This window comes from Fomitopsis serialis, assembly GCF_022376445.1.
Source record: "Fomitopsis serialis strain Sig1Antser10 chromosome Unknown B0H18scaffold_370, whole genome shotgun sequence".
Lineage (NCBI taxonomy): Eukaryota > Fungi > Basidiomycota > Agaricomycetes > Polyporales > Fomitopsidaceae > Fomitopsis > Fomitopsis serialis.
Genome location: NW_025955330.1, coordinates 22,556 through 38,400, shown reverse-complemented (window position 1 = coordinate 38,400; position 15,845 = coordinate 22,556). Strand labels below are relative to the sequence as shown.

General features: G+C 55.7%; 1 non-coding gene across 1 annotated transcript; it reads right to left on the bottom strand.

Moving 5' to 3' along the window:
- Positions 1-14,355: 14,355 nt before the first annotated feature.
- On the bottom strand, positions 14,356-14,459 carry B0H18DRAFT_t180. Its single transcript has one exon. It is a non-coding gene; the product is annotated as a tRNA-Pro (tRNA).
- Between the last annotated feature and the right edge of the window lie 1,386 nt (positions 14,460-15,845).

Sequence of the window (15,845 nt, the reverse complement as noted above, 5' to 3'; positions counted from 1 at the left end):
GTCGACCGCGTGCGATTGCTGTTCACGCGGGCGTCGACGCACAAAGACGATGTACGCGTAGTGATTGTCTGGTTTGCTCGTGGGCGATGGAGGGTAGAGGTCAAGATCGCCTTTATGCCACTGGATGAGAGTGCACATGAACAAGTGAGAAGGGCAGTCGCGCATGGCGCGTGTGATAACCGATCCTGGTCCGATCCAAATTTGGTGCGTCGTCTCCGTCCCACGTTCTCGTCGACATTGTATCTGAACAAAGGAGAGCTCGAGGCAGTGTATGTTATTGACACAAAGGGCTCCTGGTTAGCCCTGGCAAGTACTCTACACTATCCTACTCATCACCGTCATCAAGCTATACCACGATAGAAGGAGTGAAAGCCGTAGATTGCCGTGCAGAGAGGACCTCCATCCGTCATGTAAGTGAATCGTGTCGCGTCGTGTCTAGGAGAAGATACAAGAGGGAAGTGGGTCGCGCGGAGATCGGTGGGTAGATGGAGCAGATCCAATGCATGGTAGTACAGCTCGTCAGCAGCGAAGCAAATAAAAACTGCCCGATAAAGAGAGCGAAAGGGATACGGAGCAAGAATAAAGATGGTCCCGAAGGTCAAGACGTCAACGTTCGTATCGCACGTAGCACAAAGTCATCACATCGACCGATGGACCAGATCACCATCCCCACCAGCGGCTGGCGGTCGCGCTCTTGGGTTCCGCTGACCGTTACGGTCCTCTCCTCCTCGATCTCCGGCTCCACGGTCACCGCTCCTCAACGACCACCTCAACGGCAGTCGTGCGAGGAATGTGCGTAGTGGACGACAAAGGAAGACGATTTGGGGAGTAGGTGAAGCAGCACGACGTGTGTTCGCGGGTGGAGGGACGCTGATTTGGGTCGGAACGACTTGGTGTTGCGTGTGAGTGACAGTCTTGGTTTCGACCGTACTCAACAGCCGCCTCGGTGTAAACGAGCGGAGGCGGGAGAGCATTGTAGGGAGCATCATAATAGGGGGCAGCAGCGTCATAGAAGGGAATCTGTCAACAGAAACCGCGTGTCAGCAATGTCTCTGCACACATAGAGGGGGGATGCAGAATGATAACACGCCCGCGTCCGTCATTGATCGTTCCCTGAGCACCACGAAGGTATCATGTAGCAACCAGTCACGTGGGAAGCGCGTTGCCCTCAAACACGCGTTTCGCGCGTGGACAGGCCTTGGTTATGCCAGTGGACGCAGAAGGGTTATCATTTGCAGTAAGGACACGGGGACAAGCTTGAAGCACCGTGGTCCCCCAAGCCCAGCGACGAAGGAGGGGGAGGACGTGACGGAGACAACGAACTTGTACATCAAGCAGTTAAGAAAATGTCGGCATAGATGGAGTAGGATCCCCTTCGTCTCAGAGCTCGGAGCGGCGCTGAATAGGCGGGGCGGGGGTACCTTGGGTTTCCGTCTCGCGTTAGTTGGCTCGTACTGGACGTATTCTTCTTCGACAACCGGCTCGTCGCTGTTCAAGGCACTGTAGCACAGACAATCTAATCAGCGTGACATGTTCAAAACGCGAACTGTCACCTCACACTAGTTGCTCCATGATCCAGCTCTCGCGACGAGACGCGTCGTGTTCGCGCCTGTTGACCGCTCCTCGCGTCGGCTGATCTCGCGCTCGCGCTCGGCGATCTTGAGTTCACGGTCGAGGATGTCTTCGGCGCGAACACGCGCCTGGTCCACCACCCGGGCGGGTCAACGACTCCTCCTCACGACTTCCTTGATGACGGTCTGGATCGGCTCGGCGACCTTCTCGACAAACGCAGGACAGGTGGGCAGCTAACTGGGCTGGGGGACGCGACCACGCCGCCGGGGGCGCCAGCGAGCATCTCAGCCTCGCGACGCGCGACTTCGGCCTCGGGACGGCGACGTTGCCTCGCGAGCGATGAGGGCTTTGGTGCGTTGAGGGGTCAACATGCCCAGAAGCCCTGGTATTTGGGTCCGTGCCAGCAGCGTCCCCGCGAGCGGTCTGCGATGATGGGAGCGAGAGCATGATCGCGAGGACCGCGAGGACGAGCGAGAGACGAGGAGGAGGGTGGTGGACGAGATGGTGCGGTGGTGGTGATGCCGGGAGAGCTGCTACGCTCTCGCTCTCGCTCCCGCTCCCTATGAGACGATGAAGGTTGGGCCATCCTGACGCTAACGGAGTTCGAGGGCGACAAGGATGTTGAGGTGCGTGCTCTGAGCGTAGACGTAATGGTGGTAGGCGGGAAGAGGATGGAGTTACGCGTTCTCGGTTGTCAGGAGGGGGGATGGGTCGTCAATGTTCGATACAGCGGGCGGGAAGATGGAGAGAAGGAGGAAGAGAGATGAGCTGGAGCACGGTATGGTTGGTTTTTCAACACTGTCCCATATTAAGGAAATTGGTGTACAAATACGCATAAATACACCCTACACGTGTTCGGAACTCCATTGTGACACGATGTAACACGCGCCCACCCATGCGGCAACCACTCTGACTCAACAACGAGTCGAAATTTTGGGCATAGCCGTCGTAGGATGGGACGAAATCTAGCTCATGTGCTTGGTCTGCACTGAAGGTTGTCCTTCCTCAGGTACAGTGCTTTGTGACACAAATGGGTGTGACGAGGACTTATTGAGGTGTGACGTGTCAGCGCTCCGTCACGCGGCGGACGCGTTCTGATCGGCGATCTACACACCGAGTCCCAACCGTGTCCTGACGCGGTTCAGGCGCCTCTGCAGTCGAGCTTGGTTGCTGCCACCACTTAGTCGTCCTCGTCCCGCACAAAAGCTCGGCTGTAGCATCACACGTATCATGTCCTCTTTACGACGCTTCGCGCAGACGAACAATGCCAACGGAGCAGCATCTCCACGACAGCATGCCTCCGCTTCTACGCAGGCCTCGCCGACGACGCCTGTGCGCACACCTCAGCGCACGCGTATTGTTTACCCTGCTTCCCCAGTGACATCGCCGTCGATATCCGCGTCGACCCCTTTTGACTGGGAGGCTGCAAAGTCGTACAGACCGCCACCATATGCCACGCCTCTCGCGAACAGGCGCGTTCGGGCCTGCGGCAGAGCGATGTTGGCACGCCTGCCACCAGATCACCGGGATTTGGCACGCCCAATGCGAGGAGAGAAAGAGTTGTACGGAAGAAAAACATCGTTGAAAGGTCCGTTTGACTTTCGTCGTCATCCGCGCATATACTGAGCTTGGAGCCTCAGAATAACCTCTATCCCCTCGTGGATTGCTTTCGAGATATCGCTATTTCCCGACAACATTCCAAGACCCAAGCCAAAAACATCTGCCCAACTCATAGGCGGCTTCCTACACTTCGTCCACTTCTGCGTGCGCGTATCGCGCATACGGGAGGTCCCTGACTCCGATCTCGGCTGGGAAGACATGTACAGGGAAGGCGAAGGGGATCCGTGGTTCGACTGGGTGCGTACTTGCCGTCATGGGACATAAGTATGCGCTGAAAAGTGACTCAGACCGTCCCTGCGAGTATACTGCTCTTCGCTGCCGCCATCCTGAACACGTTGTATCTATTCACGCGCACAAGACTGTACCAACTCACGTTAGCCACTGATCCCGTATCATCTCCGCATGCCACCTTCGTATCCCGCCCGCGGACAGTGCGAACACCGTCCGAAACCGACGTTGAAAAGCAACCCAGCCGTGTGGGTCCTTTGGTGTGGGCTGTGCTAGGGCATCTATGGCGTGGCTTCGTCATCTCAATACGGTTCTTGCTCAACCTCAGCCCTCCGAAGGACCGTCAGAAGATTATCAGTGGGTCAGACGACAATGAACGGATCCAGCAGCTGGAAGTGTGGGCGCCGACCCCTCTTGAAAGCAACCTATTTGCCATCTACTCTCCTGTGCATGCTCTGCTCTGGACCGCCTGGACGAGTGCGAACTGGATGCTGATATTCTGCATTATGGCTGCAGTCAGTGTGCAACTGAACATGACGACGAGGGCATACGAGGCATTGATCAAGGATAAGGCGATCATCGCGGCGGAGGTCTTGCATGAATACGACGAGAAGGTGCGTGCTTCGTCCTTCCGATGCTATACAAGCCCTTCCTGAGCCTGATTTTCAGTTCGTTTATCCGCGCGTCAATCCTATCCGTAAGGATGCTGCAGTTATGACCCATGAGTCGGAGGTTGTCGATGTTTGGGAAGACAGACCAAGGGGCCGCCGCTGATCCATTTGCTATTGTACTCACCCTGGACCATTGCATGCGCATCTGCCACTGTATTCTGCGATACACTGCGCCGCGTTTTCGTTGTCTAGCATTCATTATCATTAGAGGTTTAGCACTCGAGGAACAGACTGGTCAATTTAATCTATCGTGCGCATACCGTGCTGCAGTGGGTGGCTGGAGGATGATCTTCGGACGATCGGACACTTCGCTCCCGCTGCTTCGGAATCAGATTGGGCATACGGAGGACCCGTGGACTGTCCGCTGCACCAGGGACGTGACTCTGCGGTCACTGGAGCACACCGCCCGCCACAGCAATACCGCAGCGCTACAGCAGGGAGGCAGCGGACAAAGACCAATTGAGGCAGCCGAGTGATCCAACTCACGCTCGGGCACGCCGCGTCGCCTCTTGCGCGCTACCGCCACCAGCAGGCGGGTCAACGTAATCTCGCAGCCTCCCTTCTTACTTCTCTACTGATTATCGCTTTCTGGGGTTCGTTCGACTCTCGGACTCACACTTTTCACCTGGGCAAGCTGGTGCGAGAGTGTCCATGGCCACCTCCTTTGCCGCATATGCGTCTCAACTGTTGAACAGACCGCAAGCCGGGACTTCCAGTCTGTCGTCATCCCAGCCTCTGTTCTATTCTTTCTCAACCGAGAACGGATCTCGTGCAGGCGATCCCGCTGACCTCGACGACCTCGACGATCCCCATCTTAACGCGATGAGCAGGGGCCCATGAGGGGTGGGCGGAGTAGGGCGGACGAAGAAGATGACGATCCGTATTTACGGCTAGACGAGGAGGATGCGGGACTTTCAAGGCATCAGGCGCAGTCAGTACCCCTCCTTGGTGTTTCTCAAGATGATGGTGCCAAGGCTGGCTGGCGCACGCCTCGCCGCTGCGCTCGCCATCGCCCTCGCCTTCATCGTCCTCAGCCGACTCGGGACACCCACCGCCAGACATCATGGCGGCGACGACCAGACCACCAGTGCGCACAGAACGCCTACCGCCGCCTCCACCACCGCCCCCACGAGCGGAGGTCACCCTTTCATTGACCGAATCGCTGCTGCCTCGGGACGGGCGCACACGACCCCTGGACGTCTTCACGCTTCCGGATCCCCGGTTTGTCCCAAGGAGTAGACGGAAGTATAATGACTCGACATGGACAGCAGCGTGGTGCGCAAGCGTTGGCATATGTCTGTTCTTCTCCATCCTCGTCCTGTTCCTCACACATCAGCCCGACAACCGCCATCGAGTCATCCTACCATACGTCACCCTCCTGCACACCGTCCCTCTACTCACGATACTGATCTTCGCGAGTGCATGTGTGGCCTATGCACACGTCTTGCTCCTACGGATATTTGTGAAGCCAGTCATGATTGCCACTTCAGTGTTCATACCGGCTACATTGTTCATCTCGGCCATATGGGCGTTTGTGGGCAGTTTCATGTGGGATGGGACCCAAGAACCAACATGGGGAGAGACGGTCGGGTAAGTGATTAACATTCATGAAGATGATCTGTGAGCTGAGTGGTTTGCAGACTTCGTCTGTTCTCATTAGTGCCTCTAGTGCTATCGTTGCTCACGGCGAGGAAATTGCTCGACCTGCCGAGGGATATCCATACCGCATCCTCATTACTCACTTTGACGACACGGCTATTGATTGCAAACCCCTTCCTCCTCGCACTATCGCCCGCCGTACTCCTCGCAGCCCTCCTCCTCTCTATCCCGTTCATCACTCTTGCCTTCCGCTTGCTCCTCATCGGGTATTTCACTCAGGCGTCCAGCACGTCTGGTTTCGAATGGCACGTTCGCGGATGGGCGAACTGGGCGATCGTTGCAACGATCGGTGTCTGGCTATGGAGCTGGGGTGTGGCTCGTGGTTTGCTCCGCGTTAGCTGTGCGGCGACGGTTGGGGCATGGTATTACGCTGAGTACGCAAAAACACTGTTCCATTTACGGTCCATCGCTCATTCGTGACATTTCTTCTTAGCCCGCCTTACCTCTTCCGCCCCCAACTTCCACACACACGATCCACGCTGCGATCACACGCGCAACTCAACCCTCTCTGGGTTCGATCGTCCTCTCCGCACTCATTCTGGCGGGAATCAGGCTTCTTGGCCTGCTCACGGCTGGGCTGCGTATGCTCCCGTACTACCTCCCGCCGCACCTCCGTTTCATGAGTGTCGGTGCCAGCATGCTTGTCGGCTACATGGAAACGATCACGGGCACCCTCAGCAAGTACGCCCTCATCTACGTCGGCCTCACGGGCGATCCGTTCTTTCCGAGTGCTCGCAGGTCGCGTGCGCTGACCGCCACGGTGGAGCATACGTCTGCGATCAACTACCGACGCAGATTCAAGACTGAGCGTACGTGCTGAAGTTGCTGACTATTGTCGCGTCGCTAACGGTCACCGTATAGCGCCTCTCACGCTGCTCACTGTTGCCCCGCTCACTCTTACGTTCCCATTCGCTCTTGGGACGTACCTGTTTGTCGCACATACATTGAACGCGCCGGACCAGGCTTTGTCCGCGGCGATGTTGGCTGGATGCATCACTGCCCTTGTGGGGTCGTTCTGTGTCGGTCTCGTGAGAGATACGTAAGCAGTTCTTGCATCTCATTTATCGAACGCGACTAAAGGCCTCTCTTGATTAGCGCGGACACGCTCTACATCTGCTATTGCATAGACAAGGACATCGGGTCCAGGCGCAGAGATGAGGTCTTTGAGGCGGTGAGCATAATAGCATCATACGCACCAATGATTTGGCTTGACCTTGGTGCTTTTCAGTTCGAATATCAGAGCCCAAGGCGAGCGCAGCCGGCTCAATCTCAGAGGCTGCAGCAGCGGATGCCTGAGCCACAGCAGCCTCGCATTCGATTGGAGCCTGCCGTGCAATCTCCGCTTCCACGTGCGGAGACTCCGGATCCGTTCGAGCAGTCTCCTGCCGAGGAGGAAGAACATTCCTACCCCGACCCGATGTCTCCATCTTCGTCCACGTTCAACTCGAAGTCCCGACTGCCCCTCAGTCGGCGCACGAGCATGCTGGACCCAGTGCTTAGCACAACGCTACCGCCGCATCAGGAGAGTGACGAAGAGAGCTTGGATGACGAGGACATGCCTCTGTTCCCCGGCTCTGATCTCTTCTGATGCACTGACTATCGTCATAATTCATGTCTATACGGGCCATTCTTATGTATTATATCTTCAGCTTGCTGTCTCGCAGGACATTGCTAGCTCGTCGCATTCTTGTTGGTACGTGATCGGATACTGCCGTCGATGTCACTGCATGTAGGTATGTTCGTAGAGTAATACTGTGATTCTCATGTATGGATGCTCGGTAGCTATCGGGATAGTGTTCAAAGGCCAAAGGTTGGTGAGTACGTCGATCGCAAGACACCGTTCAGCTGTCCCAGTTCTGTGTTCTTGTGTGTCCAATATACTTACATTGCAGGTCCTGAGGCGTGGATACTGGGTACTGATAAATGATTGGCGAAGAGTTGTATACCGGGCATGTAGTCTATCTTTTCGTACTGACGTACTTTCCAAGTTGGCAGGTATGAGCTGCGACAGATGCTATATCGGGGCTGTTGAACGGACCGGACGAGTGATTTGCTTTCCGTGGGTGAAGTAAATGACTATCATACTCAGTCAAATAGATGCAGAAGAGACGTCGGACATCATGAGTACAGGTTTGACGTTCAGCAGTAGCAGTACATGGACGATCCGCTTGCGTACACTTTCTACATCATTCGTCCACTCTTCCTCTTCTTTGACCTCCAATATCCAGCAACCCTGCCCTTCTAACGCACGCCCATATTTTGCAGCGCTGGATTCCCATTCGCCCGTATGAGTGGTGTTAAAGTCACTGTAGCAACAGGCTCACGTTGCAGTTTCCGACGAACTGATTTTGTCGGCCTTGACGATGGATTCTGATGCAGATCGAACTGCCTTGCACCCGGAAGACCGCCTTTGGAGGCAGGGCGTAGGGCGTAGGGATTGGCCGGAAAGATACAGTAGAGCAGATACAAGGATGCAGACGGCAGCTCAGGCTTCACTTGGTCAGAGTCACATGTCGACGAGAAGGCGTTGGTCCGTTGTCGAGCAAGGTCGTATGCAGTGGAGAGTTGGGCCGGAAGAGGGAGAGCCTTCGCTGTCGCTTCACGAGATGCTGGGCTGCACCTGGAGGCGAGTTGATCCTTGTGCAGGCTCGCACCCTCTAAAACGCATTTTCCTCGACCACAAGATTTTTTGACGAAGAAGAGACGGTTGTAATGGCTCGGAAATTCGTCAGGGGGATGCTGGAGGTCGCCCGAGTCGTTGAGCCACAACCCGCGAACCGGGGGAACGGGTTGTGGCCGGGGGCGGCGTGCCGCGGAGTTGATTTGACCCACAAAGTGAACGGCCGTCGACGACCTCTTGCGCTTGTCAACACACGGCTTTCGCACTGCGTCATGCAGCTCTTGCTTCATCAGAGGACCGTCTGGACGCTGTGGATGTTTTTTCACAAGTGATGGACCATTGACGACTCTGTCCACGGTGCACTTGAAGACTGTTCTGTCCTTGGCGACGACGTTGGCAACAGACAGCTTCACGGCTCATTCCTTTGGCTCTGGTGCTTGAAAGCTTGACTGACGAGCTCGTGACGATGGACCACCCGCCCCCGTCGCTTGGGCTTGGATATATGCGGGGATGCTTGCGCCGGGCCCGCTCACAGGTGCAGCACAACACTGACGATCCTGGGAGCTGCCTCCGGGCTGCATAGCATATCCTGCTTCTTGACTTCGTTGTGCATTTTACTGTCATTTTCTCTGGCTTGGGCGATGGCAGTCAACTCCTTCAAGAACACTCAGACAAACAAAACTTTGCCTAGAGCTTATATTCCGCTACCGGCTGTCGATGGCTTGCAGGTTACAGGCTGTCCTTGCACCTTGTCTTGCCTTGCGCATCTTGCATCACGCAAATGGGCGATATACCGTCCCAAAACCTGGACATCAACACAAAAAGCATATATTGTGCGCTCACTGCGATGAAAAGATCATCGGTACGTCTGTCGAAGTTGTCTTGTTCTTCTGTGCACGAGGGGATGCTTTGAACCCCCCCTTTGTCTATCCGCCGATTGCTGAGCGGAGCCACGATGTACGGCGTGCAATGTTGCTCTTGGGCATACTGCTGGTGTCGGGTCTTCATCACGCGTGGTATCTCGACCTTGTATGGCTTGCTATTCTTCCAACTTGCTGTTGAGGCACACAGCTTCAGCACACGGTGGACGCGTAACATCATGGTTCGAGATGACTCGCCTCAGCCGCACAAGTCCGCCTTTTGCGCGCCCTTGTGACCTGTGACCCGACGTCACGCTTTCCGTATATGGGACCACCGCCCTCGTCGGCGTCGGAGTGCCCGCAGTCGCCGAGATGCGATATTGCGCTGCAGCGGGGGATGCGTGTTGGCGCAGCTCCCCCGCCGTAGCTCTTCCATGGCGTGCTTCAGTGTTCCGCGGTTCTGCCTGGATGGGTGTGTGCTCATCAGAACAAGCAGAATCGGTGCACGCACGAACATTGTACCTCTGCCCAACCTCAGAGCTGGGAAGGCTCAGTGCTAGCATGCTCTACATGTTATCCACCGTCTTTTACGCCTTACAAGGACAGCCTTGCAAGGCTGTCTTTGTGCGGAAAAAACCTGCTGTCTAAGTACCTTGAAGTGTTCAGCGTTGCAGATACAGTAAACCTGGCCCTCACCGATATTCCTTCTATCATTGTGGCATTCAGTCAATGATACTGACTCTTTGTGACTGCTCTTCAGGTGTGCAAGCGCACTCTGTCTGGCGAGATGTCCTAGGATCGAGGAGAACGTCGCGTGGTGCTCGCGGAAGCAAACGTTCGAGTCTTGGATCGCCGCGGCGCGCGGCGACTTCTCGCGCGCTCATCTGGCTGTCGCTACAATAGGAAAATACAGCTCTGATCGCCGACGCGCACTCTGCATATTTTGGAGGTCTCGCTTCCATGGACCCTTACATAAATTGGAGGCATCCTGGCGCGACCTGTTCCCATCCTTTTCCCCAACCACCACCACCCGTCCTTGCCTCTTCGTCCCGCAGGTCTCCTGCATACTACTTCTACGCTAACATACTTCTCATACTCTGATTTCATGGGGTGTTCCCCTCCTACGCCCAGCCCTTCGTTTGCTCCTGGACGTCCCCTTCCGCATGACACGGGTTGTCTACCCGCATATCGTGAGAGCTACATGCGACGATTCCATCCATACCCTAGATATCCCCAGCCCTCGTGGCAGCAGTACGAACATTTGATGGTGCGATCGCGACTGCCGTTTTTCCGCTGAGACCCTCGTCCACATGCTCACCTCGACTGGGTGTTTACTAGCAAACCGTGGACCTTCGTCACGAGCACGAACCTTCAACGGATGTTTGGGACGTGTCTTCATTGGTGAGTCTTGTCCACGCTGAACCCCAACCTCGCCTGATCGCGCTGTACTGGACCAGTTCGTCATCGACGAGGTGGAAGAGGAAGACTTGGCCAACTTGGAGCGAGCACTCTCGAACCAACCCTCTCCAAGCAAGCGTCGCCGTCGCCTTTCGGTGCTGGTCATTGTTCGTCGTTCGTTGCGCGTGTGCTGCTCGCTATCCTGACATCAATCATCTTTCGTGCTCTCCAGGAGCTTGCCCTGGCCATCAAGCATATTGTGACCTTGCGCAAGACAGGCTCGCAAAAATGAGAAGACGATATGGCGATTGTTTGGCGCACCTCCGCGACGTGTGCACTGATAAAAAAGAAATATAGGTTTCCTCGTGTATTTTATGGTTCTCTTTGCTCTCGCTCGCTCGCTGATTCGCAGTCTTGCTCTGGACGGGGCCTCCGCCTTCGCTCATCCCTACCGTAGTGACCTCCCTAATAACTCTGCTTGCTTGTGTATCATACGTCGTTCTGAATATGGAAGGACAGATCATTGCTTGCGCTTTTGCCCATGGTATTGTTTGCCGTATGATGCGACTAGAGCACAGATGCTAAGCCGCTATCATGCTAAGTACAGGCTGCGTTCGAAGCGCGGATAGTTCGTGCGGAGCACCCTTACGGTGTGGAGGCCATTGAGGATCAAGACATCTTGAAGCCAACTTTGCAACGACCCAGCCAACCTGGACACGTCGGTCACAATCACTGGCAACGGTGACAAGAGGCGTCACGGCACCGGGCGCACGTGGTACGTGTTCCCCACGCGCCTCCGTGCCGCCGCTCATCAGGCACTGCTCTTGAACCGCACTTTCGCCTTCGCCGTCCCGCGCTCGCTGTCCGCTGGGACCAGCTACATTTCTCGGCGCATTGGTAACTTGAGCCAGGTCTGAATATCTGAGCCTTGTATCTCTGGAAGAGTCGTCATTCGAGCTGGAGGCACCACATAAGAAACCTGGGAGAACGGAAGCAGTCGAGGCGGCAGGTGAGTATTGTTGATCCTCAGCATCGGTTCTAATGCTCATGGTATGATGCATTGTCTCGGCGATATTGTATGCATTTATATAGCCCATACGCAAAGACTATGATGCAACACGAGGACAGTGGGCCCGTGCTGGAACTATCCGACGTGGTCCACGACGAACCCTTGGGCGAAGATGATAGCCACGCTGCCTTCAACCACATCATTTCGTCGGCCAGCATGGCTCATACGACCGAGCATTACGCGTCCAGTCTAGAAGATGAGGTCAATGCCTTGGAGCAACCGGGATCCCATTCGCCGACCTTGCTGCAGGATGGAGAAGGTGCAGTGCCACCGTTCTCGGTTGAACAGCTTGAGCACGACCTCGTCGCTCTGCTCAGGCAGAACGATCCTGTAGTATCCTCCGCTCTTCTCAGCGTTGCGGCGCAACGACAAGGGCCCCAAGCCGTGACAGACCTGCCTTTGGCAGGTGATCCTGCAATGACGCAGCTGCAGAGCTTTGATGCCCTATGTCCGAGCCTGAGCGCACTAGCTGCAGTTCTTCACGCCGTGCAAACCGCAGGGGACCAGAGTGGACGGCCGACGCAAGACTTCGCCTCGTCAGGGCCCGACTTTGGACCCCAATCCCTGGACGAGGAACACATAAAGAAGCGGACACGAAACGCGCCGGCGTTTCACTCCCTAACCGTGGGTGAAGATGTCCCTGGTCTGGTGAGTGCCAATGGCGCTGGCAGCGGCAACGCCAGCGGGACGGATGGCTCGGAATACCTGTACGACGACGAAGGAGACAGCGAACATGACGCAGAAGCGGACATGACTATCGGTCGAATACGATACTCTTCGTCTCCCGATCCGGTCGGCTCTGCAGCAGAAGAAGATCCGTCACCAGTCCCAAACGACTTCACCGATATCGGCGACATTATGCACCATTATACTCACTTTGACCAGGAGGACGAGGAGGATGAGGTCGACCAGCTGGATCCCGAGCCCGCTTCGTCGCCTTCTGGAGGCAACATTCTAGCGCTCCCTCGCTATCACCCTTTGCCACGGCCGGCTGCCCACGGGGATGCAGCGGACGCTATCCCGGAACTTGACGAGCTGGAGAGCGATGGCGACCAGCCCGTCGCCTCGACATCGAGGGGTGGTGGGCCTAGTGTTGCTGCAGAGAAGAGACCGAAGAAGCCCAAGGAGAGGAAAGAACCGGAGAAGGGTTCTCAGGCCCACGTATGCGAGGAGTGCTCGAAGACGTTCAGTCGCCGGAGCGACATGCTACGGCACAGACGCATACATACGGGCGACCGTCCGTTCGTATGTCCGGAGACCGGCTGTGGGAAGACTTTCATACAGGCGAGTGGCTTATGTTGGATCCTCCGCCCATTCTGACGCCGTTTCACAGCGATCTGCATTGCACGTACATATGCGTGTACACACCGGGGAGAAGCCGCACGTATGCGAGTACCCTGGTTGCGGCAAGACTTTCGGCGATTCCAGTAGCTTGGCTCGACATCGACGGACTCACACCGGGAAGCGGCCGTACAAGTGCGAACACCCTATATGCGACAAGACATTTACCCGTCGCACGACCTTGACCGCGCATATGAAGACGCATGATTCGACATGGGAGCCGGACCCTAATATGTGAGTGCCTTCCTGTTCTCTGTGGAGCGCGATCTGATGAGCCTCTAGCAAGTACAACTTCAAGGCAAAGAAGGTCAAGCTTGATAGTGCAGACCAAGACCAAGAGTTGGAAGCCTCTGTACGCACTCTTTCCGCGCTGCTCGCACAGGGCGAATCACAGCCCGGCCCGTCGTCAGGCAATCCGCCGATTGAACCACAACTAGCGACAAGTATAGGCGAGGAGCTCGCCGCAGCGCTCGCAGAGGCGCAGGCGCAAATCTTCGAGGACGACGACGAGGATGATGACGAAGGTTCTAGTCCGGAGCTTAGCGGTAGCGATTCCATCGGTCCCAACATGAGCGGGGTCAGGAACGAGGGCAGTGCGCCTCCAAGGGTCGAACGAGAGGGACCCCTCGAGGTGCGCTTGCAGGATACGTTGGGAGATGATGATGCGCTGGACTTTGCGATACCTCTTCGAAAGCGGAAGACGGACGATGTAGCGGCTGCTGTCACTGGTAAACGGAAACGATAATTGCTGTATAGCAGAGACGTCACCCAAGAGCGAGTACCCAGTGTGCTAGAAGTGTAAGTAGATGTCCAGCGGACGCACGCACCGCCGCTTTCCCTGGCGAGTACGTGGTCTTTGTTCTGCTGGTTGACCTGTTGTGTAACCTTGTTTTCAGCGGCATCTTCCTGCGCGCTTGGAACCGCATGAACGCCCGACAGCGTGACGCCGGCGACCCGCTCTCGTGAGCGGTCCTTTGAATGGCTGGTGCAGTTCATCGGTCGTCGTGTTTGTGTACTGACCAGTGTTGTAGACAGGCCGCACTTTGTCGAGCGTAAACGTTCCTGTGCTCTGGGCCCGGGATTATCGACTCTGGTCAAGGCCGAGATCAGGGCGCACGATTTCCGCTTTTTATACGATTGATGGCGGTAGGTCATCAATGTGGATCTTCGGAGCCCCTTTCCGGCCATACAAGATGCTTGCCGGCTTTCTTGGTCTGCAACTTTCCGTCAAAAAAAGAGTGAGCAAAGACCAAAGGGGTGCGCACGATGCGACGTGCGAGTTGGCAATTAATTTTGGATTTCAAAAATTTCCTTTTCGGGCCCAACCGGGAATTGAACCCGGGACCACGCACATATAAGTCCAAATCGGACCTGAAGTTAAAACCCCCGAAGCGCGTATCATACGACTAGACCATTGGGCCGACAGTAGATACCACGCACCAAGGGCTATAACCACACTGTGCACTGCACCGGGCGCTACTTAACTTACTTGCCTCGTTCCCTCATGTAATGTCAGAAATTTCAAGTTGTCTAAGCAACTTCATGCATTCTTCATGTACTTATCCTCTGATTGCGGTGGGCCATTTTGATCGTTCATGAGCGTGGACTAAAAGTGCGTACCAAACTACTCAAAAGGCTAAGTACCACATGGTACTTACTCAAAAAGGGCCCGGCCGACCAGCCTGAGACAGACCAGACGCACTGGACCTGCGTCAATGAGTACTTGCTATTGAGTCATGTAGATGGCTTTCATTAGCATCTTTGCCATTCTTACCCCACCTGGTTCCTAACTGAGTTACATGAGCGCGAGGCTACATACAGTACCCGCGTCCGAAGATCGCGTCAGCAACGCCGTACTATTGGCTTTGTTGTAGCAGATGATATGGCATCCGACTATTGTGCTGCCAGTGTATGACTAAAGCTGACCTCGTAGAATACTGATCACAGCACTGCAACTTAAGTTACCGCGCAGTTAACCGAGACAGCGAGTCGAAAGGTTCGCTGGCATGCACTGTAGTTGTTGGTCTATATTAAGAAGGTCACGATAGTTCATCAATAGGGTAGTAGGTCATGAAAAGTCGGAGCAAAGCCCTGTCCGTTGCCCTCCCCACTGTCAGATACATCCATGAGTGTGGTATAGTAACCCGTCCAGATCCGCTAATCAATACGCAGAATACACGTCTATACTGGAGAACAGCTATCAAGCAGGACGTGCCGTTTCACTGTTTCTCGGTGTCTCCATGTTGCGACGACTCCTCTGAAGTGCGAGTCGCGTTTGCACCGGCGCCGTGCTGGCTGAACTTCCACTCCGGGGCGGGTCCCAGAAGACGGCCGGGGTGGCAGATGTTCATGATCCACATCGCGAAGACGATCATGAGCGCGTCCATGACCACTGCACATCATTGGTCAGAGTATGAACAGATGAGAACGGGAAAGACGCGGACCGAAGTAGCGTTGCGTGCGGATGATGTGGCCTTGCCAGCCGTTGGCGAGCTCGACAGTACGGTACCACGATCTACGGCCGGTCAGACACGACATGGCAGTGGGTCAAGCGAGGACGTACCGGACGTAGATGCACAAGCTGCTGAACGCCAGGGCGCAGAGCATCTGCTTCGTCTTAAAGTCGAGCGCATATCCCGTCTTCACGTTAGGGCGCCCGCCGATGGGCTTGTCGTAGAGGTAACGGAGGACGAACTCCGTCGCGAGCACTATGTAGAACGTGATGGCGACTGTTGCGTTCGTGTCAGCAGCTGCGGAGATACGTCAAGTAGGCCGTCGTACTGCTCTGGAAGATGATGCCACCAAGC